The sequence below is a fragment of the Panulirus ornatus genome, chromosome 5, assembly GCF_036320965.1.
Source record: "Panulirus ornatus isolate Po-2019 chromosome 5, ASM3632096v1, whole genome shotgun sequence".
Lineage (NCBI taxonomy): Eukaryota > Metazoa > Arthropoda > Malacostraca > Decapoda > Palinuridae > Panulirus > Panulirus ornatus.
Window position 1 is genome coordinate 38,705,411 of NC_092228.1, and position 19,127 is coordinate 38,724,537.

The 19,127-nt window shown below is 49.5% G+C and overlaps 1 protein-coding gene across 10 annotated transcripts in view; it reads left to right on the forward strand.

Annotated features, from left to right (window-relative positions):
- The window catches only part of LOC139748667 (hexosaminidase D-like), a 111,360-nt gene that overhangs the window by 67,097 nt on the left and 25,136 nt on the right, over positions 1–19,127 (forward strand). For 8 of the 10 annotated variants that reach the window (XM_071661931.1, XM_071661936.1, XM_071661934.1 and 5 more), the window contains one exon: positions 4,102–4,138. The exons of 1 other annotated variant lie outside the window; for it this stretch is intronic. The gene's annotated coding sequence lies outside the window, so the exon portion shown is untranslated. Of the gene's footprint in view, positions 1–4,101; positions 4,193–19,127 lie in introns of all 10 variants that reach the window. One more of the 10 variants, XM_071661941.1, reaches the window with a different exon arrangement.

Sequence of the window (19,127 nt, forward strand, 5' to 3'; positions counted from 1 at the left end):
ATGACCGAACATGAAAGTGTACAGGTCGCCTAGGTGGGGAATGTAAGCGGACTAAACTTGCTAATATCAGAACTGTTATTATCCGTAGCAAAATACACTTGATAGTGGCGTGTTGAAATTCCACAATATAAAAACGCGAAGAAACATCGTGTATTGTTGAAGGTTTGGAGTATTAGCTGGGTATGACCCGGTTAATGTAGGTGTCACGATACAACCACACCAGGAAAGTATGCAATACAATACGTGTAGAATACAATACCTACACCAGGAACACAATGGCGGGAAAGTGGTTACAACTGTGGATGTTTGTGTTGGCCTCATCAGGTACAATGCGTCTGTCTGTGTGTGTACGTACCACAAACTATGAACATCTTCCCACAACTTTGTCCTTTGACTACTACTGATGTAGTCTTCCCACTCCAGGGTTGTATTGGTAAATATCTTGATATTAGATGAAGATGGTTTTGTAGTGTACAACTGTATGTTGTAGTGTACAGGTGTTGATGTAGGATTATTAAAGTGTACGAGGGGTATATGTAGTGATGTTTTATAACGTCACACAGTATGTGAGGAGGGTGGGTTGTGTACACGCACACCACGACCCACCCTCTAGTGTAGGTAGTTCCTGGGAATCAAGTGTGTGTGTGTGTCATGTTCCGCAGGTCTGGTGTGTGTCTTGTGTTTTCCCCCACATGGTTGTGATGATGGCAGGTGGTTATATGTCAAGGTTGTAGCTGCTGGTCTTGAGTAGGGGGACTCCACATGTATATGTCATGTATAGTGAATGACAGTGTTAGTCTGTCTCCTGCTGTACTACCCTTCCCTCCTGCTGGTATGTGTCTCCTGCTGTCCTACCCTTCCCTCCTGCTGTCCTACCCTTCCCTCCTGCTGCTATGTGTCTCCTGCTGTCCTACCCTTCCCTCCTGCTGGTATGTGTCTCCTGCTGTACTACCCTTCCCATCTGCTATGTGTCTCCTGCTATCCTACCCTTCCCTCCTGCTGCTATGTGTCTCCTGCTATCCTACCCTTCCCTCCTGCTGCTATGTGTCTCCTGCTGTCCTATCCTTCCCTCCTGCTGCTATGTGTCTCCTGCTGTCCTATCCTTCCCTCCTGCTGCTACGTGTCTCCTGCTGTCCTATCCTTCCCTCCTGCTGCTATGTGTCTCCTGCTATCCTATCCTTCCCTCCTGCTGTTATCAGCGGGTTTATCTGCAGTATGTCATGGTGTTGCTCGGGGCCTGGCCGGTGGGTATGATGAAGGCGTGTCACCGTGGACACTAGTGTTTGTGTGGCCTCATTTGCATAAAAGATGTGCATATTCCCTGGTGGTGGTGGTGGGGGGGGGGGGGGGAAGTGTCTGGTATGTAAGTTATATATAACGTGGATTGGGTGAGTCCCCTGCTTGTGTACTGGTGATGAGAACATGGTTGATGGGTCCCCTGCTTGTGAACTGGTGATGAGAACATGGTTGATGGTTGTGGTTATGATGTACACCAGACTGTTGACCACATCCTATGGTGATGTCATATAGACGTCACACCCCTCCCTCATGTGTCATACAGACGTCACACCCCTCCCTCGTGTGTCATACAGACGTCACACCCCTCCCTCATGTGTCATACAGACGTCACACCCCTCCCTCATGTGTCATACAGACGTCACACCTTTCCCTCATGTGTCATACAGACGTCACACCCCTCCCTCATGTGTCATACAGACGTCACACCCCTCCCTCATGTGTCATACAGACGTCACACCCCTCCCTCATGTGTCATACAGACGTCACACCCCTCCCTCATGTGTCATACAGACGTCACACCCCTCCCTCATGTGTCATACAGACGTCACACCTCTCCCTCATGTGTCATACAGACGTCACACCCCTCCCTCATGTGTGGTAGACACGTTCCTTGTTTAGTAACGTTTATATTTCCTGATGAGGCTGACACACACACACACACACACACACACACACACACACACACACACACACACACACACAAGGATGCCATCTACCTGTGTAACCATGTGTTGCCTCGCATGTTGATAGCTCTCTCTCTCTCTCTCTCTCTCTCTCTCTGATAACATGAGCCTTAACACTGATAAGACCCACTTGGCCACAGATAAAGTGCTCAGTAGGCAGCGTCGGGACCGGAAACAAGATAACACGGCGAAACCCAGCGTGCACGTGGGTCGGGTACCATGGTACGTCATGATGATGTACCCAGCGTGCACGTGGGTCGGGTACCATGGTACGTCATGATGATGTACCCAGCGTGCACGTGGGTCGGGTACCATGGTACGTCATGATGATGTACCCAGCGTGCACGTGGGGCGGGTATCGTGGTACGTCATGATGATATACCCAGCGTGCACGTGGGGCGGGTACCATGGTACGTCATGATGATATACCCAGCGTGCACGTGGGGCGGGTATCGTTGTACGTCATGATGATATACCCAGCGTGCACGTGGGTCGGGTACCATGGTACGTCATGATGATGTACCCAGCGTGCACGTGGGGCGGGTATCGTGGTACGTCATGATGATATACCCAGCGTGCACGTGGGGCGGGTATCGTGGTACGTCATGATGATATACCCAGCGTGCACGTGGGGCGGGTATCGTGGTACGTCATGATGATATACCCAGCCAGGTTCTCAAGGGTCGCACTGTCCGTCGTGCTGAAGGGTCGAACTGTGGTCTGCTACACACACACACACACACACACACACACACACACACACACACACACACACACACACTCTGAAACAAGACAACTTAATGACGCAGGAGAGTAGAGAGGGTGGGGGATGGTGGGGTGAGTGTGAGAGAGGCTCTTGTAGTGAGGATGGGGCCTGAGGTGGGGGTGGATGGGGTGAGGATCACAGAGTGTAGTGAGTTTGCACTAGCAGTAAGAGAGGGGGGGAGGAGGGGGGTAGGGTACTATTGCCACATGGAAGTGGATGGGATGTGGGGTTAGGTGCCATGTGCTGGGGAGGTTAGGTAGCGTCAGGGGAGACACATGCAGCAGGGGTGAAGGATGTAGGGAGAACAGACATCATGGCCAGTTCTCCCCTCAGGTTCACCTCCCGCTGGATACACCTCCCTCACCTACGTTAGGTTCACCTCCCGCTGGATACACCTCCCTCACCTACGTTAGGTTCCCAGCAACCCCCCCCCCCCCCACGTGTTGACGTTACCCTGGTGTTGTTTACCCGGTGGGCAGCCATGCTGTTGGTGTCCGCTTCCTGCATCACACTCGTCGTCTTCACCAACTGTGGGAGCAACTGATGGTGTGCACTTATGGAGGATGGTACTGTGGTAACGTCTCGGGGAAACCAGTCTCTTGTACATATTGGTCAAGACAACTATATATGTATAATGTTGAGATTACCTGAAGAATTGATCCCAACACTTGACACAGTCAAGTGCAGAGCAATCCAGCTTATCAGCTCTCCCAGTCTGACCTCATAACTTGACCCACTTCTCTTACGCCGCTCTCTGTCTCTCTCTCTCTCTCTCTCTCTCTCTCTCTCTCTCTCTCTCTCTCTCTCTCTCTCATCGTCATCATGAGAGACCAGTTGTCTCGTACATCAAGCAAGACGTGTGGTATCGCTAGTCCTGCTATCATGGCACAATCTCGTAGGTCGGTAGTTGGTACATAGATAGGTAGGTAGGTAGATAGGTAGGTTAGGTAGTAGTGAAGGGTTGTGGTTAGTACATTAATCCTACTATCCGTAGATGGTGACAGCTTGGCGTGGGTCGGGTAGATGACGTGCACCGTCCGTGTTGTCCTTGGTGCGGTGGGAGGGTACTTGTACCGTCTGTCCGTGAAGGTTACACTGGCTGGGGAGTGTTTACTGAACCAGCCAGTTGTGTGTGTGTGTGTGTGTGTGTAGGTAGGTAGGTAGGAGTAAATACATTATGCTTGTAATACCTCATAACTCCTTGAGCACGATTGTATGATCTTTGAGCACGACGGTACGACCTTGGGGTACGACGGCAGCTACACAGCAGGCTCGTGCTCAAGCGACGTACCATCTTCACATGTTCTGTTTACATTGATCATTGTTGACTGAACCGTTCGTTTTCTGTTGCAGGTGGCGGGAAAGGCAGAGGTCAGCTAGGTCAGGCAAGGTTAGTTGTGGTGCGTGACACGAGACCTGACCCTTCATGACGAGGTCATCTCAGGTTAGACTGTTATCTGTAGTAGAGCAAAGTGATCCACAGGGGGAGGCTGACTCAGCAGTGCGCTACTGTGGACGTTTTGTAGGAAAGTGTGAACAACGAATGTGGCCAGCTGTGTCTCTGTGTGTGTGTGTGTGTGTGTGTGTGTGTCTGTGTGTGTGTCTGTGTGTGTGTGTCTGTGTGTGTGTGTGTGTGTGTGTGTGTGTGTGTGTGTGTGTGTGTGTGTGTGTCTGTATGTAGTGTGGCAGATCCTTCGTGGGGAAAGTCAAAACCAAGAAGAAAGAAAATTCTTCTTTAGCCAGGTCTATATAGTGGATGGTATAACTAGTATTAGCCATGTGAAGATGGTAGTAATATTCCTCATGTGTGACAACCTTGACCTTGATAAGGGCCTCGCCCGTAACTACAACATAGAGAATCTTAAGGTTAGCATTTTTCCCTCGCTGACTCTTGCCATATCTCGTTATGTAGTCATGATGTTAGGTCATAGCAATCACACACAAGTTGTTTTCATATTTTTTCAATAATGATGTACCAGACATACTGTATTTATATATTTTCGTCATAATGTACGTATGTGTACATTGTACTCCTCCCTGACCACTTGAGCAGCTCGTCCATGTGACGTCGTCCTCTGTCCTCGTCTGGATGGTCTCGTTCTCCCTCCTGTACGTACGAGACACACCCCTCCTGTACGTACGAGACACACCCCTCCTGTACGTACAACTTGCTATGTTGAGTGGAGGGTAGTATGTTATGTAGTGGAGGAAGGCTAGTATAATATATAATATTTCCATGTTATGAGGATAATGTTATGACCCTTCAGCACAACCCTTCCATATGATAGTCTGACCATTGTTCAAGGGTCAGGTCAAAGGTTACGCCATAACAATCGAGTTAACAGGCAGAAATGTGCCAGTTAATGCTTGTGTTGTTCCCAGAAACAGATTAGGAAGGTTAAAGTGTACATAGTCCCGTAGGTGTACTAAAGAGTAGTACAGGGTGTACACTGTGCACTACCCACAATATACAGATTAACGTATTGATGTAGATATACTACACAGCAGCTACTGTTGTAGTGTTGGTACACTTGACCTTGAGAGTGGCTGTGGTGTGGTATGGTGGGGGGTAGTGTGGTGGGGGTAGGGTAGTGTGGTGGGGGTAGGGTAGTGTGGTGGGGGTAGGGTAGTGTGGTGGGGGTAGGGTAGTGTGGCAGCGTCTGGTCCTGACGTAGGAAATGCCAACCAGTTACATGACGCTGGTCTACGCTGCGTTGGTTCGCCTGGCAGGGAGGAGGCTGTCCTTAAAGGGGGTCACAGGGAGGGTGGCTGGTGACCTCATGAGGGTCACAGGGAGGGTGGCTGGTGACCTCATGAGGGTCACAGGGAGGGTGGCTGGTGACCTCATGGGGGTCACAGGGAGGGTGGCTGGTGACCTCGTGAGGGTCACAGGGAGGGTGGCTGGTGACCTCGTGAGGGTCACAGGGAGGGTGGCTGGTGACCTCGTGAGGGTCACAGGGAGGGTGGCTGGTGACCTTATGGGGGTCACAGGGAGGGGATCTGGGGAGAGAGAGGTTTAGTTAGATGTTAAGGAATCATTGTGGCGGTACTCTCTCTCTCTCTCTCTCTCTCTCTCTCTCTCTCTCTCTCTCTCTCTCTCTCTCTCTCTCTCTCTCTCTCTCTCTCTCTCGTATGCAGTCACCAACCGGGAAGACGTGTTTCCGGCAGTACCCGCCTGAGTAGCGCGGGTGGTAGTGCCAGCTGCGCACTGGGCCAACACTTCAGAGGCTGACAAGTTTCAGCCTTCGTCCTACGTATGTCCTAGCATCTGTCTACACACACACACACACACACACCACACACACACACACGAGATTTGCTTGTGGTGAGCGCCACGCGTTAGCCCTGCCCTCGCCAGAAACTTGCTGTAATTACTGGTTAGTAAGATAAGTGAGTAAGATAAGTAAATTAGTAAGATAAGTAAGGTGTTGCTTCACCAGAGAAGACAGTTCTAAGGCGACTGGGAGAATAACGTGAAGACGATCGACCAGTCCACGAACACTACCAGACGATCGACCAGTCCACGAACACCACTAGACGATCGACCAGTCCTCGAACACTACCAGACGATCGACCAGTCCACGAACACTACTAGACGATCGACCAGTCCACGAACACTACCAGACGATCGACCAGTCCACGAACACTACCAGACGATCGACCAGTCCACGAACACTACCAGACGATCGACCAGTCCTCGAACACTACCAGACGATCGACCAGTTCACGAACACTACCAGACGATCGACCAGTCCACGAACACTACCAGACGATCGACCAGTCCTCGAACACTACCAGACGATCGACCAGTCCACGAACACTACCAGACGATCGATCAGTCCTCGAACACTACCAGACGATCGACCAGTCCTCGAACACTACCAGACGATCGACCAGTCCAGGAACATTGCCAGAGACATACATGTATGCGAGGGAGGTTGGTGGGGGAGAGGGGGGGGGGGTCACGTGTGTGTGACTGACGCAGCTGCTGAAGCAGTCATGTGCGTATGACAGTGACGCTCGTCACTCTTACGCTTGTGTTCAGGGTCAGTCTGGTATGAAGTGTGTGATGGTCGACTTTATGAAGGCAATAGATGGGTTTACCAGCCTTGACGCCAGTGTTGATGACCTCTTGCTCGTGCAATTGCGTCTTTAATATCTCAGGGACTCTAATCTGCCCTGACCTTTGACCTGACTCTGCCCTGGTAAGCACGCTGGTTTTATACACAACGATTTTCTCTTGTAGGTCACTGTGGCGGGGGGGCGTCCCTCTCTTGTTGTACCGTTGTGGGTCTACGTGCTCCTCCACCTGGCCTGGCCTGACCTTTGGGCTCAGTGTGGACTCACTCGAGTCCACACTGAGCCAGAGGGAGGTGCACACAACGACCTTGGTGGACGACGGTCCTTAATGTTATAATTACCGTCGTCACTGTGTGAGCAAGATGTCTCAGGCGTGTGGGTGACGTCCTCACCACACATGACCCGGATGTCACCCTGCTGAGGGTGGGGTTCACATGGGTAATCCATCATTAGATGAGGTCAAGAGATCCAGGAACAGGTGCCGCTGCCCGTAAGTTTTCAAAGACGATACATGGCTGAGGTTTAGTGTGGGGTTATGGAAGCGACGCTCTCAGGGGGTTGAGGTCGGTGAGACTACTGTTTCTAACAATGTGAGCACCAGTAAGCCGCCTCAGTATGCCTCAGGCTATCTTGAGGAAGGTTGTTCAGTCTTCACTTCTCGTGGCCGCCACTTCGTTTTTGACATTTCTGTTCTGGTCGCTGTATAGCTCCCAGATGTGTTTCACATGGTTGTCTCTTACCTTTCTGATGAGGAGAAAACACGGATTCTCGCAAGGAAGCGACAACATGTGTATATGTTTGAGATTTCTGGCTGCTCAGAACGCACTGTCAGGCGGCTGCTTCCTGCAACACTTGCCTCATTCAGGAGATCAAGACCGTATGGATACAAAACGTGGACCTAGACTGCTTCAGGAACCTTGCTAGTTTCATGCCCAGGCGTCTACAGTTTGTAATCAAGGCCAGAGGACAGACGACAAAATACTAAAATGCAACTGTGATGTGGCATTAGAAAATGTTTGGTAGGCCGACAAGGTTTCACTGTGGCATTGTATATATATGGGGCGTTGTGTGACACATTGTTTGCCCCAGCCACCGTGTGCAGGGTTGAGAGAGTTCTCTGATGATGGCCATATTGGCCACATAGTGGAACCGTCTCCCTTGTCACGTTGGTTGAGCTTAAATATTGTTAGTCTTACAACGACAACAAGAAGTTACTGCACCGTGGGAAGTTTCCTCCCCTCCAGGGGAGATATTATGGGGTGACACGTTGAGGGGAGAGTTGTAAAGGAAGATGTAGGAAGGCGAGTGTCATGTTGGTGAGGACGTGTGATATATTGCGTATATATTCTCATGCGTCATTGTTAACGAGAATGGCTTTTATATTGCTTCTGTTGGGCAATACTCTCTCTCTCTCTCTCTCTCTCTCTCTCTCTCTCTCTCTCTCTCTCTCTCTCAGGATGGAGCCAGAAACGATGCGTTGGAGGTGTCTGGTGTGGTGTCCGACCATCATGTTTACTCTGGATATAAAATGCATTGTTTTCATGACCTATGGTAGCACACGAGGCTGTCCGTTGCACCGACGCACACACATGCCTGGTTGGGAGGGAGGTACCCCTCGTTCACACCCAGGAAGATAGTGTGGTGGTGGGGGGTACCTCGTAGTGTGGTGGGGGGTACTTCGTAGTGTGGTGGGGGCACCTCGTAGTGTGGTGGGGGGTACCTCGTAGTGTGGTGGGGGGTACCTCGTAGTGTGGTGGGGGGTACTTCGTAGTGTGGTGGGGGGTACTTCGTAGTGTGGTGGGGGTACCTCGTAGTGTGGTGGGGGGCACCTCGTAGTGTGGTGGGGGGTACTTCGTAGTGTGGCGTAGTGTGGTGGATTGTTTCCCTTGTAGTGAGTCACAGCATGATACAGCAAAGTAGGATCCTGGCACATCCTTCACATGGCAGGATATCAGTCCAGTTTGTGGTAGGAGACCAGCCCAGCTGGGCCATCCTAACCTCAGCAACAGACATCACCAGGTGGAGGTTAGGTCAGGTCAGACAGTAGGGGACCCGGGATGGTGTTGGCCATGTGGACTGGTCAGTTGTACTTACTGATCTGGTTCTGGTGATGTAGTGGACGAGGTCACACGCTCTCCTGTAGCTGCTCAGGCGTGTATCTGTAGTGTAGATCTTGAATACTGGAGGATGTATGTGACGATATATGGTAGATGTGTATCATATGTAAGGGTCGTGTTAGTGTCGCATTATGAAGGTGTACCCTCAGTGTCAACCAGCCTTCCTCCACACACCAGCTTCCTACCTTAATCTACCTAGAACTTAACCTACCCCGTGATGCCTACCTCGTCGTCTGCATGTACAGTGACCCTTCTGACGAACACCAACCCCCTGCTGCTGGGGTGTACCCCTCTCCCAGACCAAGGCTTGGGTCACAAGTCTCCCCCAGTAGAGCTGGGGTGTAGAACTCTCCCCCAGTAGAGCTGGGGTGTAGAACTCTCCCCCAGTAGAGCTGGGGTGTAGAACTCTCCCCCAGTAATCCACACATTGTAAATCTGTAAAGCTTTATTTTTCGTCAGAGAGGAAGGGTCAGGGTTTTTCAACCATGTTTTTCATGATGTATTTTCAGTGAAGAACAGTTGTTGTTGTTGTGGTAAGGAAGGGTAAGGTGTAGTAGCACCATTATGGATGGTTCTATCATCAGTAGAGATAGTATCATGAAAGCATCATAGCAGACTTGGTAATATCTCCGGAAATATATCTGAAACGACGAGATCCAGACATGGAACCCCCTTCCCTCCCTCCCTCACCCCATGCAGGCAGATCAGAAGGGTGCCACTGAAACCCCAGTAAGTGTGTGTACATGGGAGGAGGGAAGCCAGCCCCCCTGGTTAAGACCCAGGGTCAGTAGGAAGGATTATAACCGTGAACAGGTTTCGTTCCGCCTTCACTACAACCTTCTCGGTGTTGCTTTAATATTTGGTTTTATGAAGTTGTGGTGTGTGTGTGTGTGTGTGTGTGTGTGTGTGTTGACCTCGACCAGGGGGCGGGGTTACCATGTGTTCAGTGTTCACATTTAATATGATTTTTTCAATAATTGAATGATATCAGAACTTTTCTTTCTTTGAAGTATTGGATCATATAGTCTTGTAACCGGTTGATGTATAGGGAAGCGAACTTTGTCTTCGTTATGTCGATATGTTGACCAACTATTTCCATAATACAATGTAAGTCATCACTACAGCCACACATTATCACGCAGAACCTGACATGAGGGTATGTGCTGGTAAACCTCTTGCATATATCTGTGGTCTGCTGCTTGTATAACATAGTCTACCACCAGTATAACATAGTCTACCACCAGATAACATGGTGTAGGGCTTGTAATGTCCAGTATAACATGGCCCCCTGCACTGTAGCTACAGTCAGTTGGAGTGACTGTTGTGATCCAGTTTAACGCCTCGTGCTACACAGTTTTGTTTCACACTAAACCTCCCCTGTAGTCCTGCCTGGAAAATGCGCTATCTCTCTCTCTCTCTCTCTCTCTCTCTCTCTCTCTCTCTCTCTCTCTCTCTCTCTCTAGCTTTAGTCTGTGGACTTTTGTGGCATTTTTGTTGAAGGTTTACTGGCTGGGTGGTGGATGCCTGGCCCTGCTGGTGTTATTGACGTCAGGTGTGGTGTGGTGTATAACTGGCTGTCACACAACACAGCGTCACTGTCACACAACACAGCGTCACTGTCACACAACACAGCGTCACTGTCACACAACACAACGTCACTGTCACACAACACTGTCACACAACACAGCCTGACATCGTGATCATCAGTGAACCGACCACTGTCATGACCTGTGTAGTACTGACACACACACACACACACACACACACACACACACACACAACCTGACGTGAGAGGCAGCAATACGTGGATTGAAAGTAAAGGTTGCGTCACTGGGGACGTGTTGCGTCACCCGGGAAGGTGTTGCGTCACAGCGGAACAGAGGACGGGCCAGCAAGCCACGCATGACCTCGGATATCCGCAGGTGGGGGGAAGGGAGGGGGGGGGATGGGGTGTGGTCAGGAGAGGTGCAAAGGAACATGCTGGGGGGGGGGTTACAGGTTATGGTCCCCCCCCTAACCGTTCTGTCACCTCCACTACCGTCCATTACCATGACAGTGTTATCTTCCGTCACCACCCCAGTCCCAGCTGTGTGGGTGACTGTCTGTCTCCCCGTCCGTGACAGAAGGTCGTGTTTTCCTCGGTTTCTTTCCAGATGGTCGACCTTAATGCACTTCCTTTTCGTCTTCTCGTTCTCCTGGTTTGTCTTCTTTGTCTTCTTGATGTTTGTGTTGCTTCCTCCTCCACCAGCCCACCCCCGGTCTCCCTCACACCAGTGTTGCTTCCTCCTCCACCAGCCCACCCCCGGTCTCCCTCACACCAGTGTTGCTTCCTCCTCCACCAGCCCACTCCCGGTCTCCCTCACACCAGTGTAGCTTCCTCCTCCACCAGCCCACTCCCGGTCTCCCTCACACCAGTGTTGCTTCCTCCTCCACCAGCCCACCCCCGGTCTCCCTCACACCAGTGTAGCTTCCTCCTCCACCAGCCCACTCCCGGTCTCCCTCACACCAGTGTTGCTTCCTCCTCCACCAGCCCACCCCCGGTCTCCCTCACACCAGTGTAGCTTCCTCCTCCACCAGCCCACTCCCGGTCTCCCTCACACCAGTGTTGCTTCCTCCTCCACCAGCCCACCCCCGGTCTCCCTCACACCAGTGTAGCTTCCTCCTCCACCAGCCCACTCCCGGTCTCCCTCACACCAGTGTTGCTTCCTCCTCCACCAGCCCACCCCCGGTCTCCCTCACACCAGTGTAGCTTCGTATTGCACCAGCTGGGGTTTCTCCCCAACCTCTTTATTCCTTCCTATAAGATGGTTAGAGTTGGTCAGCGGGGTGTTTGTGAGGAGATGGGTAGTGTGGGGAGGGGAGTAGTGTGGGGAGGGTAGATGGGAAATGTGGGGGAGGGGAGATGGGTAGTGTGGGGAGGGGAGATGGGTAGTGTGTGGAGGGTAGATGGGTAGTGTGGGGGAAGGTAGACTACTGAAAGTGACATAAGTAATGGTCAGCTTGTCTCTGTATTTAAGGTGGTCTCTACTGCAGTGGTAGCAGAGAGAGAGAGAGAGAGAGAGAGAGCGAGCAGTAGACAGGTTACCACATATTCCTGATGCGCCATCTCCACAGCCAGCACTGCTTGCTGGCCGGTGTAAGGTAAAACCTTCACTGTTAACAACAGTGACGGAGGGAAATCACTGCTCAAGGTAAACCCGTCATTGTGGCTGTATACTTTACCTTGGTTGTCAGGGCTTGTCTCTATCCCCGCTGCTCGGTGTGACACCAGTTTATCTTGCACAGATCTTGTGTTCTGAGAAAGTACTCCTTCCATGATAGAGTGAACATCTGTACCCGGTTACTGATCACATATAACTAGTTTGGCAGCTGTACGTGGATTGGAACTGTCCGTGTTTACATGCTGGCACGACGGTGTGACCTGGAGGCACGACGGTGTGACCTGGAGGCACGACGGTGTGACCTGGAGGCACGACGGTGTGACCTGGAGGCACGACAGTGTGACCAGTGGTTAGGATGTCCTGTCCTTTTCGAGTTAGTAGGTCAGAGGTCAGACCCACATCCTCGGGAGCCGTGTTTGTGAATGAGTGTGATGTTTAAAAACAACAACTGACTAACGTCTATATACGGTATGTACCATCGTGCATGACCTTCTACTGTTCTATTATGGTGCTTCCGGAACCACTTAACAACCATACACAAGTAATATATAAACGCGTCATACATTGTGGCGAACTTCACTTGTTTTATGACAACCCTGCGGTTGTGGTGTCTGTGTATGGCAACCCTGTGGTTGTGGTGTGTGTGTATGGCAACCCCAGGTGTACCCAGGAGCTGTGTGGCAGTAGAGCAGGTGACCTATATGTTTTTGAGACAATCTGCCGCGGAAACTGAGCAACCTTGAGGTCCCGGATGTTGGGTCGACAGTGGCCTGGTGCACCGCTGGCTGGAGGGTCTGAACTACACCAGTAAATGCGGCACCTCAGTACCAGTAAGAGGCCACCCCAACCATGACTACCTGTCGTGAATGTGGAGTACTGCTACCAAACTCCCTCCCCCTACACACACACACACACACACACACACACACAGTGAACTCCCTCCCCCTACACACACACACACACAGTGAACTCCCTCCCCCTACACACACACACAGAGTGAACTCCCTACACTACACACACTGAGGATGATCATAGCGACATACACACAAGACCCAGGACCACTCAGGTGGGGAGGAAGGAGGAGGAGCTCTTGGAAATCATGTAGTTAAAGGACAACCAGATGATTACACTAAAGGTCATAAGCAATATAAGACTCGTGGGATTACCACATATGTGGAAGTGTGAAGAGCAGAGAGAGGGTACGTCACATGTTCATGATATCGCTGCAGGAAGATAGTGTCCCAAGATAATGGTGAAGGTCAAATGTCACACCGTCTTACGACCCGCCCCAGGAACATTGCCTCAACCCCACCACACAGTCGTATGGGGTATACTGGATGGTATGGGGTATACTGGATGGTATGGGGTATACTGGATGGTATGGGGTATACTGGATGGTATGGGGTATACTGGATGGTATGGGGTATACTGGATGGTATGGGGTATACTGGATGGTATGTGGTATACTGGATGGTATGTGGTATACTGGATGGTATGGGGTATACTGGATGGTATGGGGTATACTGGATGGTATGGGGTATACTGGATGGTATGGGATATACTGGATGGTATGGGGTATACTGGATGGGATAATTAGGGAGGAAATATATGTATATTAACAAGAAGAACGTAACTGGTAGACAACCAGTATACAGCGAAGGTAAACGTAGGAATGTTTCCGACATGTACGAGAGAACAAGTCGTACACAGAAGAGTGTCTCCAGTGTCTTGTATGTGGACTTCCATAAAGCATTTGACGTCTCCCTACATACAAGGACAATAATAACGCTGGTACATCCCCGGGCAGGAGCAGGGCAAGACTGCTTCCATGGATACGTTACTTTCTTGCCAACAAACAAAAGACTCCGTATGGAAATGACTGGCTAGAGAGATTGTACAAACACACTGGTATAGTTACAGATGCTACCGAGGTCAATATGTTGGTGCCATCTAGACACACACTTGTCTGATGTTTACAATGTTGCATGAATAACTTCATAAGATGATGTGGCTCCACTAATGTACATCTGCCTGGCCGTAATGTACAACATATGAGGTGTACAGGAGGTGCCTGGCCGTAATGTACAACATATGAGGTGTACAGGAGGTGCCTGGCCGTACTGTACAACATATGAGGTGTACAGGAGGTGCCTGGCCGTACAGTATGAGGAGCAGGTGATGACAGGAGGTAGAGGGGTGTGGCAGTGTGGGGGGACCGTTATGCTGGTTCACTTGGCTCCCACATAATGACGCCACCAGCTTCTGTAGTTTCCCACGGTTGCGGGAGGCGCCTCACCAAGGAACAATCGCTCACCCCCCCCCCCCAGACCGGGAAGTGCGGGGGAGTGAAGGGGAGGAACGAGGGAGGGAGGGAGGAGCGGGGGAGAGAACGGAGCTAATAGGAGAATCACTTTCCCAGTGAAAGTACATTAACGAGTTTGTTGTGTTGCGCTCTCTCTCTCTCTCTCTCTCTCTCTCTCTCTCTCTCTCTCTCTCTCTCTCTCTCTCTCTCTCTCTCGTGTGGTGGATAGCCTTGTCTTTCCTGTGTTGGTGGGGAGGGTTGCCTACTGAAGGCTGCCGTTCGCCCAACTCTCTCCTCGTGTCTGCCCCCTCCCCCTCCCCCCTCCTGTGCTTGCAAGCGGACCCACCAGGCGAGTCCCGGGTCTCCTTGGTCTGGTCTGGTCTAGTTTCTTCACGCCACTCTCCACCACCCTCACACCTACCTCACCTGATGATAGAATTCTCTCTCCACACACACACACACATTATATATATATATATATATATATATATATATAGGGTGAGAGATATGTGATAGTAAAAGAGTGTGGTTGATAGAGCGGAAGAGGATGTGTTGAAATGGTTTTGTCACATGGAGAGGAAAGATTGACAAAGAGGAAATATGTGTCAGAGGTGGAGGGAACAAGGAGAAGTGGGAGACCAAATTGGAGGTGGAAGGTTAGAGATTTTGAGCAATCGGGGCCTGAACACGCAGGAAGGTGAAAGGCGTGCACGGAATGAGTAAATTGGAACGATGTGCTATACTGGGGTTGACGTGCTGTCAGTGGACTGAACCAGGGCATGTGATGCGTCCGGGTAAACTTGGAAAGTTTTGTGAGGCCTGGTTGTGGATAGGGAGCTGTGGTTTGGATGCATTACACATGACAGCTAGTGTATCAATGTTAGCGGATTGCGGCTTTTCTTCGTCTGCTCCTGGCGCTTCCTCGAGAACGCCGGAAACGGCGATCAAGTTTTATTATTATTAGTAGTATTAGTATTATTATATAACTCTTGCATCAGCAAGTTTGCGTCAGGAACAAACAAAAGATGGCTTCATTTTCACTAACTTTTTGTCATAATTATATAATTTGCCTACATTAGAGAGGATGAGAAAGAGGGCGAGAAAGCCAACCTACAATTACTGAAGACTTTGCCCAATGCTGGGGCTGACACGTCGTGCTCACCACTCGTCTCCGTCGCCACACATCATTACCTGTTGTGGGTTCATCTGGAACTTACTTCATCCATACATCAAGTTTTATTTTAAATGTTTCTGTAGTTGTTACATGATTGTTTCTGGAGGTTGTATATTAACTATCCAGTCCGTCATTATTGAAGGATTCTTATATTTGTTTGATTCTGTATTAGTACATTACACAAGTCTTGATCAATGTTTCCTCCTTGATGATGCTTCTTGACCTTACTATACGTACGACAGTTTGTTGTCGTTCATCATGGTCATCATCATCATCATCATGGTCATCATCATGGTCATCATCATTATCTCTTGATGATAGTAAAGTTAAACACAGATTAGTAACCATAAGCCTACGACCCAAGGTTGATAATCCAGCACTTATTGTTAGGTGGACCTTATGACTGGATGGAAGACCACAAATATATTTCCATGGTTTGGGTAAGAAAGTCAGTAAGAACTTGACCAACAAACTTGAACTAATTTTTTCAAGCTGGCGCCTTAAGCTGGCGGAAGCTGGGGCTTTAGCTGACTGATGTGTACCAATTGCACGGAAAGTCTCTGGTCTTTGGTAAAAGAGAAGATTTTCGTCGTTTGAAGGTTTGGTGCCACTGCGGTAAAGTGAAGCTAAATGTAACCAGGACTTTGTCCGTTAAGTTTAGCACGTTAGTATAACCACATTGCTAGCCAGACCAGCCCGCAAACTGGGCAAGTTCAAGGCTAGGCTGGTAAACTTGTGTGCATATATATATATATATATATATATATATATATATATATATATATATATATATATATTGGAAGGGATCACAATTTTACGCGTGAAGATATTCCTATGAGTCCACGGGGAAAATGAAACTCGAAAAGTTCCCAAGTGCACTTTCGTGTAATAATCACATCATCAGGGGAGACACAAGAGAGAAATATAACAGTCAGTTGATATACATCGAAGAGACGGAGTTAGGACGCCATTTGGTAAACATGTGATTGTCCAAGACATACGTTTTGGACAATCACATGTTTACCAAATGGCGTCCTAGCTACGTACACCCTCTCACTAAACATATGTCTAACACCGTACACCCTCTCACTAAACATATGTCTAACACCGTACACCCTCTCACTAAACATATGACCCTTCATTACTGCTGTATGTACACCTGCACTTTGTGCTGGTGTATGTACACCCCGCAGTGTGTGCTGCTGTATGGTGGGTTCAGGCTTCACTTTCCTGTTATGAGCAGATGAACATTTCGTAACAATATTTAAGATTTTATTTTCAAGGGAAAAGTGACGTCATTCACAATAGGGTTGGTTGTCAGTGTTACCAATTGTGAGGAAGACTTTCATGATTATAATGTTGTAATACCTGGCGCTTACGATGTTGTGTGATGGTGGTGAGAGATAGTGGTGATAGTGTGGTGGTAGTGTGGTGGTGGTGTTGATAGATAGTGGTGGTGGTGATAGATAATGTGGTGGTGGTATTAATAGATAGTGTGGTAGTTGTGGTGATGAACCTTGATGTTCATCATTGCATAAATACACTAGTCTTCATGGTCAGGGTCTTGAGTCATGTTGTATTTTGATAATGAGGTTGGTTGTAATTGTGTTGTAGATGGTCAGATGTATTCAGCTGAGACATGTGATGTACCCACACAATCTGACGAGGTGTGTGGACACAGGACATGTGGTAGTCGTGATGATTGTACTATCATGGGTCTCGGAGCTACAGTTGATAATCAGTGTTACAGTACTACTGTATCTTATCCTCGGGTGTGTTACAGTTGTTCATGTATTCAGTGTTACCCAGGTTGGGTCTGATATAAATGTTACCCTGATTAAATGGTTCTTAAAGACTTCAAATGAAGGATCTTGTAATACTGTCGTGGTGGTGTTGGTTCAGACAATCAGTGGTCACATACCATCACCAGACCTCCTGTACTGTGTAGTGGAGACTGTGATGACATACTGTGTCATGCGTTGTGCATATGTAGCAAGTTTCCTGGTGGGTGTAGCTACCTCTTCCTACCGTCATCTTGCCACTCCACACTAACAACAACCTTCACACCCACAACTCACAACTTTCCTATTGTTGGTGAGATTACATCTTGTGGTCACGTGCAGTGGACTCAACGGTGTGTGTGTGTGTGTGTGTGTGTGTGTGTGTGTGTGTGTGTGTGTGTGCATACTCGCTCGGCTCGCCGTTTCTCGCGTTAGCAAGGTAGCGAAGAAGAGACAAAGAAACGCCAACCACATGAGGATTGACCGTTATGATAACTACTTCTTTCCTGGAACATGGAAGCTGCAGATATCCTGTGTCCATGAGATCAGTGTGGACGGGGGAGTACATCAGATTCTTATAACACTCTCCCCTCCCCGCTCTTCCTCCCCACATCAGGATCCAGTATAAACATACTCTCCCCTCCCCGCTGGTACATAGTATGTGTGTACTGTGTGTGCCCTGGCTGATCATGTAGGGGACGTTACCACTGCTGGAATGATAATAGACAGCGACTGTATGTTGTGGTGGTTCACGGTAGTTAAGATGTAGGAATGGTTCCTGCCTGACCTTGGCTATCTGGTGCTTTCTGCTGCACCGTGTGGTGTGGGGTGGTGGCTGGGCTTGTGGTCATGATGATGGTTGCCTTCTGTTATGATGACTACTATGGCAGGTCGTCACCTGCGACGTGAACCATCACTTCACGTGTTCATGTTTGGTTTTGTTGTCTTTGTTCTGAACATTGACACTCTGCCTGACATGGAGGCAGAGTGTCATACTGGTTGCTTGGTCTCCGTGTGTGACCAGATGTGTTACTGGCCACCCTCCGCTACCCCGTCTTCTGTATGTCTTGATCCTGCTGACCACACGAACGAGGCGACGATATAGACCTGACCACCACAGAGGGTCGGGTCAAGAGTTGGGCCACCTTACCAGGGGTCGCAACGTTGTCTTCAGAGGTCAGTCTTCAGTTATGATAAGCTGGAGACTTGGTCATGTGTGAGGTTCAGGGAGGAGCAAGAGTTAGGTTGTGTGTTATCCCTGGTGTGGTCAGGAGAGATGGGAGAGCAACGTTACCCCTTCCTCAGCTCCTGATTTTTTTCAAATATATTCGTGGCTTCCTTTATGGAGATATTCGTGTCGCTCGCATCACACTTGTACATATTTTCGTCGTATTGTTTCGTGATTCATTCGTTGTCTAGTTGTATATAAGATGTACATGAAGGTTACCTGCTTGTGGCAGTATCAAAGTTGCAGAGTTTTATTTTATGATAAGGATTGTCAGGAGACGCCATGTTGAACCTTCCCCCAGACCACTGCTGCTGTATCTGTCCATGTATCCACAGTGGGTGCGTCCGTCCATGTATCCACAGTGGGTGCGTCCGTCATGTATCCACAGTGGGTGCGTCCGTCCATGTATCCACAGTGGGTGCGTCCGTCCATGTATCCACAGTGGGTGCGTCCGTCATGTATCCACAGTGGGTGCGTCCGTCCATGTATCCACAGTGGGACTGGTCTACGGTAGTGTTAGTGTAGTAGACAGTAAC